This window comes from Protopterus annectens, chromosome 2.part1, assembly GCF_019279795.1.
Source record: "Protopterus annectens isolate FY-2018-M chromosome 2.part1, PAN1.0, whole genome shotgun sequence".
Taxonomy (NCBI): Eukaryota; Metazoa; Chordata; order Ceratodontiformes; family Protopteridae; genus Protopterus; species Protopterus annectens.
The window spans coordinates 1,179,314,186-1,179,326,857 of NC_056729.1; the positions used below are offsets into that span (position 1 = coordinate 1,179,314,186).

The window sequence follows — 12,672 nt, forward strand, 5'->3', positions numbered from 1 at the left end:
GAGCAAGGTTATCCTCATAGCCCCATTCTGGCCTCGTCAAACCTGGTTCCCGTACCTACAGCATACAAAATACATTCTCCATTTGTATTTTGTATGCTTTATTGGTGAAGGAGTGGAGGAGTCGTGTGTTTTTTCCCGTACCTACAGTCTCATCTCATAGCTCCTCTTTGGATCTTGGATCCCATTCCGGATCTGATCTCTCATCCTTCGGGATTGAAAACTCCGAATCTGAACGACCTCAAGCTCTCGGCTTGGTTGATCCAGTTCCGTTAGTGGCTAGGACTCCTGGTATTTCGTCCGCAGTTAAATCCATCCTGGTGGCGGCGCATAAGCCTTCTACCAGGAAGGTCTACAACAGTAAATGGAAACGTTTTTCCATCTGGGCTTGGAGTAGGAATTTGGACCCTTTTACAGCTCCCATTCCAGCAGTACTTGAATTTCTCTCTCACATTTTTTATCAAGGGGCCAGTTCTTCTACTGTGAAGGTTCAAATGGCGGCCATTTCCCACTTCCACATCGGGGACAATCTTGGTCCTTTAGCTTCCACTAAGATCTGTAAGACTTTCTTAAAAGGCACATTTCTTTTAAGACCTCCTGTCAAGAATGCGGTTCCTCCATGGGACCTAACCTTAGTTCTTCAGGCTCTAACTGGTCCACCCTTTGACCCTGCAGCTTCTGTTGACTTAAAGTTCTTGTCTTGGAAAACTACCTTCTTGATTGCTATTACCTCAGCTAGAAGGGTATCTGAGCTTCAGGCCCTTTGTACTAAACCCCCGTATCTTGTCTTCTATAAGGACAGAGTATCTCTCGGGACTAATCCTTCCTTCTTACCTAAAGTGGCTTCCGAGGCCAACATCAACCAATCCATTAATCTGCCTGTTTTCTTCCTTATCAGAACAAGGGGAAGTACAGACTACATTCATTAGATGTGCATAGCCAGTTGCACTTTTACTTGCACAGAACAGCTGCCTCTCGCAAGTCGGTGCAGCTCTTTGTTTCCTTTGCTAAGCCATTCTTGGGTAAACCAGTAACGAAGGTGACTCTAGCTAGATGGATATCTCACTGCATTTTGCTCACATACAAAATTTCTGGTCGGCCGGAGCCCTTGGGGGTTCATGCTCATTCTACGGCTACCTCTGCTGCGTTTTGGTAGAGTTCCCTTGGATGACATCTGTTCTGCGGCTACTTGGGCTTCTTCTCATACCTTTATTTCGCATTATAAATTAGATCTGATATCCAGAGGGAGGGCGGCCTTTGGCTCTGCAGTGCTCCGGAATATTCTTCCTTGAGGACCTCCCAAGTTTTTTGGTAGCTGGGGACTCTGTCCCACAGATTGCTGATCAAATGAAGTTAACTACTTCAGATAAAGAAGTTATGTACTCACCATAACGTTCCATCTGAGTAGGTAACTTCATTTGTCAGCAACCGACCCCCCCCCCTTCCTTCCCCCTAACCTGGCTTTTGTTAACTGAATGATAGAATGATTCAGTCTTGGTATGCATCAGGTTAAAATGTTCAGGTATTGTTTGTCTTGGTGTTGTCTGGTAATTAGGCAAACTCTATCTGAGCACTGGAGGGAGGTAGCGGGGTATTATGGGTAAGGGGGGGAGCTTGGAGCTCGGATCTCTAGCTTGGAAAGCTGCCGGCTCGGATCCAGGACAGATCCGATACCCACAGGTTGCTGACAAATGAAGTTACCTACTCAGATGGAACGTTATGGTGAGTACATAACTTCATTTTTTTCCCCTTTTGAAAAAAACATGTACCCATGAATTACCACATTAGGTGGCAGTACAGTAAACATCGAAAGTGTGATGAAAGACTTGGGGACACAGGTGGACAGTGGTCTCACTTTTGATAACCACATCACCACAGTCAGGAAATCCTATGTGGCACACCTCCTCACTAAGGGCTTTTCATCCAGAAAAGAGGAGGTCATTGTCCCACCGTACTCATCCCTCATTATACCCATTATAGAGTATAATGCCCCGTTTGGTGTGTACCTCACAAGACATCTGCAACAGCTGGAAAGGCCACAGAAATGCCTCACTAAATGAATCACAGGCCTAAAGCAGATGCCAACTGCAATCAGTTTATCCCAACATTTAAACAGAGTAGGTTACACACAAAAAGCATTTGTTAAGCTTTTACTTACAGTGCTTTGTAATTAAGCAGATCACCATATTGGTCAGCCATAGGGCTCTTTGTTTCTACTCGAGTGGTTGCCTCCTTCCCCTGTAACTGAAGTAAATTGACTCTTACATTAAGAGCTGTAATACTTACCTTATAGCTTTAGGACACCTTCGGCTACTGCTGACATTTGAACAAGTAACCCTTGTAAAAATTCCCAAAATTGTATACTGTTGGTCTGTCTTTCCTGCTAAACATAAGTGAAATTACAATGCTGAGTGCAAGTAAAATTGAAGTACTGAGTGCAAATAACACAGTGCTGAGTGCAGATTTTAGGCCCTTACATTCAACTTATCTCTGGTGTGGTGTCTTGAGTCAATCAGGGTATTCCTTGTAACCACTCCCACTGCCTTCTCTTTTCCCCCACCCCCTCTTTCCTCAAACAGGTTAAACTGCTACAATTCAGTACAGGCATCGTTTTCAAATGTAGGTGCTTAGGATTCCCCCCCCCCCCCTTGGCTGACCTGGTGTGACTTAGTGTAAGTTTCTTCATTGTATGGATCTTTACTGTTTTTTGTGTAACTGAATGACCTGCAGCTAAATTCTGGTTCTGCACAGACTGCTCTATTTTTTTCAGAGGCTCTATAAGTAGCTAGTGACTTTACTGAATTTCTGTGGTAATATTTGTGTTTAAACTCAACCTGTACCTAGAGAAAGTGTATAATCAGAGCTCCTCCTTGCTGCATGTGTTTTTTAATGTTTAAATTGCACACACACATTGAAGAAGTGCTTTTATGACTTGAATAACTTGGGCTAGCTATACCTGAAGTGCTTTTACTGGCAATTTTCCAGTTGTACAATTGTGAATAATTGATTTAGTTTTTCTGGTATATCTTTAAAATCTGGCAAGTGTTTATTTACTGCATTGCTCTCTTGTTTAGGTTTCTTAGCTATAAATCTTAGTTCATTCTGAAGTATGCTACTTTACCCCCCCCCCCACCAAACCTTTCTGAATGCATTATTATATAATAACTGCCTGTTGTTGCCTTCATGCTTACCCTAGAATTTCTGCTTTTCTCTCTTCCTAGTTGAACTCTACAGTTCCCTACAAAACTGTGTCTACAGGACTGCAATCAGTTTATCTTAACATTTAAACAGAGTAGGTTACACACAAAAAGCATTTGTTAAGCTTTTACTTACTGTGCTTTGTAGTTAAGCAGGTCACCATATTGGTCAGCCATAGGGCTCTTTGTTTCTACTTGAGTGGTTGCCTCCTTCCTCTGTAATTGAAGTAAATTGACTCTTACATTAAGAGCTGTAATACTTACCTTATAGCTTTAGGACACCTTAAGAAACCTTATAAACTGCAATAGCCCCGCTACGTTCGACCTCGCTATGCTCGGGCTCTCTTCGCTCCCCTCCCCACCCCCAATTCCCTCCCGCCCCCAGTACCTCTAAATTTATAGTACTATAGCCACTCCCCCACTTTCTAGATCCTATCTGCTTTCATCTGGGATAATTCCACCCACCCCCATTCTACTACCTACATTGTAATAGCACCTATTAGCTTTCATCTGGCATTGTCCCATCCCCCTTCCAGTACCTTTACCTCACCACTCTGTCTTCTGGTGTTGCATCACCAGGTAAAACAGTTCCTTCACTCACTAGCTGAATCACATATAATGATTTACTCCTCTTTACTACCCCTCTTGTTCACAACATACCTCCTTACCTTGTATGAAAACCAGTTTCTCACGGGATTTCACGTCCCAAAAGGCCATACTATCACCCCAGCTGTAATTCCTTCCACGTTCAACTATACTTACAGTACCAGATCCTATCCAACATCTTGTTCAGTCTATCAACATCTCAACCCCAGGCACATTAGCTCTAGATCCAAACACTACCACAAACTAATAAACAAATTCCTGAAGTTCATCACCAAGTATAGACTCAACCTAATACTTGGTGGTGATATTCACCCCAACCCTGGCCCACTCACTTCAGATACACATACCCCCTCTACTTGTAATCTAAGCTACAAACCTACAATTAATAGGCCAACTAACTCTCTCCTAGTCTGTCATCTCAGTATTAGAATCATTAATAACAAGGTACATGAATTGCATGCACTTCTGGATGTCCACTCCCCTGAGATTCTCTGTTTATCTGAAACCTGGTTAAAACCTAACACTAAAGACAATAAAGTGTTACCACCTGGGTACAGCATACACAGGCTGGATCGTGCTTTGAGGAAGGGGGTGGGGTAGCTGTACTCTATAAATCTGAATTGAATGTCACCATAGATGTAATACAACCTCCTCAGATTAATAACTCAGAGATTCTTGCCACCAAATTGCAACTTAATAAAAATAAATGCATTAATATCATCTGTATGTACATTCCCCCAGGTAACAATATATCTACATTTGAAGATATCCTGCACTGGCTATCATGTCACTATCCCCAAGAAACCCTACTACTTGGAGACTTTAACATAGACTGGGGCACCTGTTCCTTAGAATCCCCAACCACCCATATTAACCTGCATGCATTTACACAAATCATATCCACCCCTACCAGGATCGGTAAACCCAACCAAAAAGAAAGTATACTTGACTTGGGTACTCATAAACAGTCACCCCCAACTGTACACCTCTGGTACCCTCCTTAATGGCCTAAGCGATCACCTTCTCACATATGTAATTAAGCACAAAACCATTAATTCCCAACAACCCTTACTCAGAAAGGTTAGAAACAATAAAAACTTTGACCCTGCCAAATTCCAACAAGAACTAAACTCATGTAATTGGTCTATTCTAAAACACCTCCCCTTAGAGGAAGCAGTAGCATACTTTAACAACAAATTCCTTGAGATCCCTTGATTTGCATGCACCTGTTCATTCAAAGAGAACCAAGGCAAAAACTGCACCATGGCTTTCTATAGAGTCTAAACTCAAAATTACCCTTAGAAACAAAGCATGGGCTTTATGGCGTTCTTCTAAAGACCCTCAAGATCACATTAAATGCAGGCAATCCAGGAACGAAACCAAAAAATAAATTTTACAAGACAAAAAACAATACTACTGTAATTAATTTACAGACAGTAAACCAAAATAACCCTCAGAAATTTTGGGCAGGTTTAAATAATCTACTACTTTCTGGACAAACTTCAACCCCAATCCCTGCTACTACTATTGATAAAAAACCCCCTGAAGATGTTTCTGATAGATTTAACCAATTCTTTACTGAGACAATTCAAGCCCTAGCTAGCCAACTACCTCCTAGCTCCCCTGGTCCTGAAAGTAGCACCCCTAGAAATCTACTTGCGTTCAGCTTCCAACCAGTCGCCACTTCACTTATCCGTACCTTGATCAAAAAATTAAAACCCACTACACTGTCTGCTGATCAACTCCCTGCCGAGTACCTACAAAAATCAGCTGATGCTATTGCTTACCCTGTCTCAATACTAATCAATAGAACCATAGTAGAAGCTAAAATTCCCACCATCTGGAAAATATCCTATGTAATCCCACTTCACAAAGGAGGCAGCTCTACTGAATTCTCCAATTATAGGCCAATAGCTATACTCTCTCCACTTGCAAAGATTATGGAAAAATGTATTCATTGACAACTCGTGCACCACCTAATCCAAAATCGCCTTTTGACAGACACTCAGCATGGCTTCCGTCCTCATCACAGCACTACTTCATCCCTCCTAGCCTTTACTAACACTATAAACCATAATCGCAACAATAATTATATATCCTCAGCCCTCTTTTTGGATCTTTCCAAGGCATTCGATATGGTTGATCACCAACTTTTAATCCACACCCTGCAAACATTCTGTCTAGATACTGGTGCCCTCCAATGGTTTCAATCCTACCTGAATGGTCGACAGCAGGCTGTCCTCTGGCAGAACAAACTCTCTAACCTTCTACCTATCACTCTCGGAGTACCACAAGGCTCTATACTAGGGCCCTTGCTGTTCTTCATCTTCATTAACTACCTTTATACTGTCATCCCAAAAGTCAGCTGTATCCAATATGCTGATGATTCTACTCTGATTTGCTCAGCCACATCTCCAGTAGAGTTGTGGTCAGCTACCTAGACCACCTTTAATACAATAGAAAACTGGCTTTCTGAACATCGTCTGATCCTAAATCCCAAAACTAAAATGCTGTTATTTTCACCAACACGTAGGTCTACCGCTTTCACCTTTACCATAAAATCAAATGATGGCACAATAATCTCCCCTGACCCATCTACAAAACTATTAGGTGTCATCATAGACAATAATCTAAAGTTTGACCTACATGTTAACCAAACTATCAAAACCATCAATAAAAAACTAGGGTCACTTTACAGAATAAAAGCCTTCCTAACCCCTCCAGCTAAAATTGTCATAGCTCGCTCTCACCTTCTTTCAACCCTTCTGTATGCATCCCCTCTACTCTCAAATTTGAACAAGACTGTCCTTAACAAACTCTCAATTTGCTACAACCACATTGCCAGGCTTGCCACTGGGCTGCCTTTTAGGACACATCATTGCATCAATCTAAATCAGCTTGGTTGGCTTGAACTACCCAGCCTAATCCAGTATAACCAACTGATTACGGCCTATAAAATCCTCTATAATCCGGACAATACTCCTGCACTTCAAAATATTATCACCCCCTATAACAATCCTAGACCGCTTCGATCCTCTAACAAACTACTAATTCAGACTAGCAAAATTAATAACACAGCCGGTGATTCTCTCTTTGCAAACTCTGTAAGTAGATCCTGGAACTTTCTTCCAGCTGATATTACCTTACTTTCCACCTTAGGTCAATTTAAAACTAGACTCAAACAACATTTGTCACTTAACTGGCTATGTCATTGTATCAAGTCTGGCTAACTCTCTCTAGAATGTGTAAATATCTGTTAACCAGTTTACTGTGTAATTTAATTTAATCCTGATTTGTGCTCCGGATTAACTGTAACCTATGGAACTTGTTTAACTTGCTTACTTATGTAATCTCTGTAAATAGTCTGTTTGTAATATGTAATGCTGGTATTATGTAATGCTGTATCTGCTTACCCTTGGAGCTTTTCTCCCCGGGCCTCCGCTGAAAATGGACATGCATCCAGTTGGGCTATCCCGGTCAACAAATGTAAAATAAAAAATATGCTGGCCGTCTTAAAAAAAAAAAAAGAAACAGCTATACTGTGTGGCATATAGTCTACTCAGAGGCGATCTCTGCTTAGCATACAAGGCCATGTCAAACCATGAGCTGTTGGACATGCTCCACTTAAAGAAATCCCAATCCCTCAAAGCCACACGCTCCAGGGATCTAAACCTCATCATCACAATGAACAAAAATGCTGCAGGGATAGGTTCCTGACCCAGAGACTTCCCATACTCTGGAATAAACTGCCCGTACATGTCAACCAGAGCTCCTCCTTGGCCCTCTTCAAAAGGAACCTTGACGATTGGATGGGAGATAGGAAATTCACCCCAGGGATCATATCCGTCGCCCTGCTAGACAGGGGTCCAGAGAAGTAAATATTGTGGGAAGAAATATCCAGGGAATTGTTATGGCTAGGCTTGTATAGGCCCTAGGGCTGATGGCCTAGTACCAACCTATGAACAGATATTCAACTCAGACTACTTCTTTTGTGTCTTCAGTTTTGTCTAAAACTACAGAGTTTCTAAGGCCAAGAGTACATGCTACGCCTAAAAAAACTACAAAAGCTCCTACACCTGCTCCCTTGCCACAACATCAAATACTTAAAATGGCAGAAGACCTTATGTTGATTAGGGGAAACCAGCCTTTCCCTGCTAAGAGAAAGAGACCTGTCCCCAGCAGCTTCAACAGACCGAGTCCGACTGAGGTATCTGAATGTGAAGACATGCCCTTATCTGCTTATGAGGATTCAGATGCAGAGGAATACATTCCCTCTGCTTCTCCTCCAGAGGATTTTTCTTTTGGTGAAACCTTACATACTTTAGAGCATTTCCATTGGGAATGCCAAGACTATCCTCAGTCCAAAAAGACTCTGAGAATTTCTAGAGTTGCCACAACATAGGCCTTTAGCAATACCCCCAGTCCTGGATGTTGTGGATGATGTCTTTATGGAATCCAGTTTAACTCGTGATACTTTAACCCCTGCCCCTAGGAAACCAGACAGGGACTACAGAGTACCTGACTCTGTCTCAAATTCCTTTTCAAAAATCCTACTGTTGACCCAGAGGTAATCTCCCAGGGGCCTAAAAGTATCAAAGCAACTACGGCTAAGAATCCCATCCCTTTGGACAGGAATTCCACAGCTTTAGACAGATTGGGTAAGAAATTCTATAACTCTGCAACTGTCGCCATTAGGGCTTTGAATTGTCAGTTTCACATGCTGAAGTGCCAACAGTATATTATGGAACTTAAGCAGAAAATAAGCTACCTTTACAGACTGTGCAGAAAATTAAAGAATTACAAAAGCTTATGCATTCTACAAGCCAAGTCAGCAAGCATACATTGCAGTGTGGCTTTGATGCCCTAGAAGCATCTTGCAGGGTAGCAGCCAGTGGTTGTGTACTGAGAAGGCATGCTTGGCTTAAGGAGCAGACCTTGCCAGACCACGTCAAATCAAAATGATGAGATGCACCTTTGAACAAGGACAATCTGTTTGGCACCAAAGCAGAAGAGGGTCTTAAAAAGATGAAAGCAAAAGCTAAATCTATTCAGACAGGCAAAGAATTCTTGCAAGTACAGCCTCCCGGATTCAGTAAGCATTGCCCCTCGAAACATTGGTCCTTTCCAGCCCCCTCAAGGCCATCTCAGACTAGACCCAGGGGAAACAGAGCCCCAGACTACAGTCTCAGGGTACGCAGAGATCTAAGCAATGGAGTGCCTCCACCTCAAAAGCAAGGAGTACTAAGCCACCCCCTTACAGAAAGAATTCCCAATGACTTCTCAACTCCACTCCCCACCTCTGCCCAACTGTTTGTGCCCCTAGGAGGAAAACTTGCCCTTCACGCAAAAAACTGGATTTCCATCACCAAAGACCGATTGGTCCTAACCACTGTATCCTAGGGGTACAAATTTTACTTCCACTCACTGCCAGCCCCAAAAGGGTTCCCAGACCTTCCTCCACACCACTGGGCAGAGGCACAAAACCAAGTTCAATCCATACTCTCTCTGTAAGGGCAATTCAGCCTGTTCCTGTGGGACAGATAGGTCGATTCTATTCCAGACTTTTCCTGGTACCCAGAAAAGAGGGCACTTGGTGCCCAATCCTAGATCTTTCAATTCTAAACACCTTCCTAGTGGTACCAAAATTCAAAATGCTAACCCTGCAGCAGCTTCTCCCTATGCTAGCCAAAAATGCCTGGTTAGTCACCCTAGACTTAAAAGAAGCCCATCTGCACATCCCTATAAGGGACTCATGCAGGAACTATCTACGCTTCATGGCATTATCAGTTTTCTGCACTTCTCTTTGGCTTATCCACTCTCCCAGAGTATTCACAAAAATGCCTGGCTCCAGCCATTGCTTACTGCAGACAGAAATATTCAGATTTACCCGTACTTGGACTACCTGATTCAGGCAGACAGTCAGGAAATGCTGTTGCAGCACCTGACATAAAAAAAAAAAAAAAAAAAAAAAAAAAAAAAACCTTCTAACCTCCCTGGGGTACACCATCAATGAAAAGAAATCTAAACTAGTTCCCCAGTCAAAAGGTTGTTTTCCTGGGAGCAAGCTTGTACACAGCATCCCTTATAGGCTTGTTTTTCTGGAGTGAGGAATGCTATCTGACAGACTACTTTACTCAAATGGCCACCAGAACCCAGCTATCCACAAGGAAAATTCTGCAGGCCGTCTGGTTCATGGCCTCATGCATCCTACTAATTCCATACGCTAGACTGCATATGAGGAAACTTCAGTGGTACTTAAGAAGTCTTTGGTGCCAACATTCTCAGGACTTGGAAGCAGTCATTCCTATCATACCCTGTCTAAGGACAGAGTTTCTTTGGTGGACAGCAGCATGCAACCACAACAAGGGACTGCCCTTTACTCAACCCCACACCGCCCAGACCCTAACCACAGATGCATCAGACTATGCTTGGGGGGCACACGTGGATGGCAAGAGCGTTCAGGGCCACGGGAACAGAAGTCAAATTCATTTGCACATTAACCAAAAAGAGATGCTAGCTGTGCAGCACGCTCTAACAGCTTTCAGATCCTTACTCTCTCACCAGGACTCCTTATAAAAACAGACAACACTGCAAGCTCGATTCCTGCCAGGCAAACAAAACTCACTGGCAAACTACTTAAGCAGAACTCTCCTAGACCCACACGAGTGGCAATTGGAGCCCAGCACCTTCAAGGGGACCCCAGAGGGGGATCTCTTTGCCTCCCCCTGCAATCACCAGCTCAGCAAATTCTGCACCAGGACATCTCACAGCAGGGCCTGGAAAGTGGATGCCCTATCCTTTCAGTGGGTAAATCTCTCAATCTATGCCTTCCTCCTCTGCCCCTTCTCTCAAGAGTATTGCTCCAGATAAGACCAGACAGACCAAGGACAATTCTGATTTGCCTCGGATTGGCTACGCCAACACTGGTATCTACTCCTGCGCAGCCGGTCACCTGCACCAGAACCCAACCCTGCTCTCTCAGCAGGGGGGGGGGGACAGATTTTGCATCTGCAAACCCTAAATCTTGCAGCCTGGCTTATTCCTTGAATTCTCCTCCAGTAACCAGCCTATGCAAGCAGGTGCTGGATGTCATTCTTGAAGTCAGAATACCCAGTACAAGGAAATCCTATGCTAAGTGAAAAAGGTACTGCTCCTGGATTCAATCTAAAGGAGAGGACTCTACTCCACAGAGGCCCATCTTTTTCCTCCAGTAAGATCCATGCCTCTGCCATCTCGGATCATTACTCTGAGCCACCCTTATTCTCACCCTCTCATCAAGCAGTTCCTGAGGGCGGACAAACAACTTAAGGCCACCAAGGAGAGCACCCACCCCCGATTGGGACCTTAACTTTGTACTGGAAAAGCTCACACTACCCTCTTTTGAGCCTGCAGCATCAGCAGACTTAAAATTCCTCTCTTGGAAAACAGCATTGCTCATGGCCAACACCTCAGCAAGGAGAGTGTCTGAGCTACAAGCACTTATGGCCATGGAACCCTTCATTATTTTTCATGCTGACAAGTTCTCCCTCAGGACTATAACCCTACCTTTATGCCTAAAGTGGTGTCCAGTGTGGCTCTCAACCACTCTATCCATTTGCCAGCCTTCTTCCCTAATCCTCAAAATAAAGGGGAAAGGATCCTGCACTTCTTGAATGTGCACAGACAGCTCAGATTCTATCTAAATAGGACTAAGCCCTTCAGGAAATCTGACCAGTTACTACTCAGTTTTGCACCAGGGGCAGAGGGCAAGGCCATTTCAAAACAGACCATTTCTAAATGGATAGCACACGGCATCCATTTTTGCTACAAGCACCATGGGAAACCAACCCCTCAGGGGGTCAGAACACATTCCACTAGGGCAAATTCTACCTCTACAGCATTCGTCAGGGGTGCATTCTGGAGGCTGCTATCTGGAGTTCTGTACACACATTCACCAAGCATTACCACCTGCTTATATTTTCCAAATCCAGGACGGGTTTTGCAACTGCAGTCCTGCAGGACATACTAGCCAGCCCAATCGCTTCTTGACTGCCTCCACGCTTTCTACAGCTTTGCGAATCAACCCAAGTGTGATGACGGTAACAGTGAAACCCGAAGAACATAGTACAGATGTTCCTCGTGTTTCACTGTTGCATCATTACATTTGGGTTATCTGCTTTGCAGTAGCCCTTCATCGGCCTGATTAGCAAAGTCTTGGGTCCTGCGTTAGTTGCTGTCCCTTCTTCCATGACGTCGGGTCATCAGGGGTATAAAACATGCAGCCAACACCATTAAGTCAGTCTTTCTTGCCATGTGGTGCCCTAAGCAGAAGCAGTTCGCAAGTGCTGGTCGGCCGACTCCTGAAATTTTCGTTTGAGTTTCAGAACCGAAGTCTTCAACTAAAGCCAAGTACCCCACTGGGGAAACTTTTTCTTCCTCCTTACAGATGTCAGTAAAAGTTAATAATTGCATTACTTGTGGAAAGCAAATACCTCATAAAGATTTTCATTCATACTGTATTCCTTGCCAAGGCCCTGTCCACCACGTACCTTGCTGTCTGTTTTGTGCTTTATTTAATCAGCGCACTATCCGTCGTCAGTATATTTTCACCTCCAGATATTTCTGTTCTCGTTTAATTATCCAGAAATGTCGTCCGTTAGCCATCAGACTACCGGGATTCCGAAAAAACGCAAAGATAAAGACAGAGACAGGCAGCTGAGGTCCAAAACTGCCGACGACGCTTCTCCTAAGCTGTTCGCCAGTACTCGGTGAGGCAGTTTCGCAGCCCCTGATACCCGCTACTTATGATTCTCAGACCTCTACGGAGACCCATTCGGAGTCCGGTATGCCGCGAGATGCTTCAACTACGGAACCTGCGGATGTCTCTATCTTG

The 12,672-nt window shown here is 43.8% G+C and overlaps 1 protein-coding gene across 1 annotated transcript in view; it reads left to right on the forward strand.

Moving 5' to 3' along the window:
* KIF13B (kinesin family member 13B) overlaps nucleotides 1-12,672 on the forward strand; it is a gene marked incomplete in the record, with an annotated part of 3,953,176 nt that overhangs the window by 238,153 nt on the left and 3,702,351 nt on the right.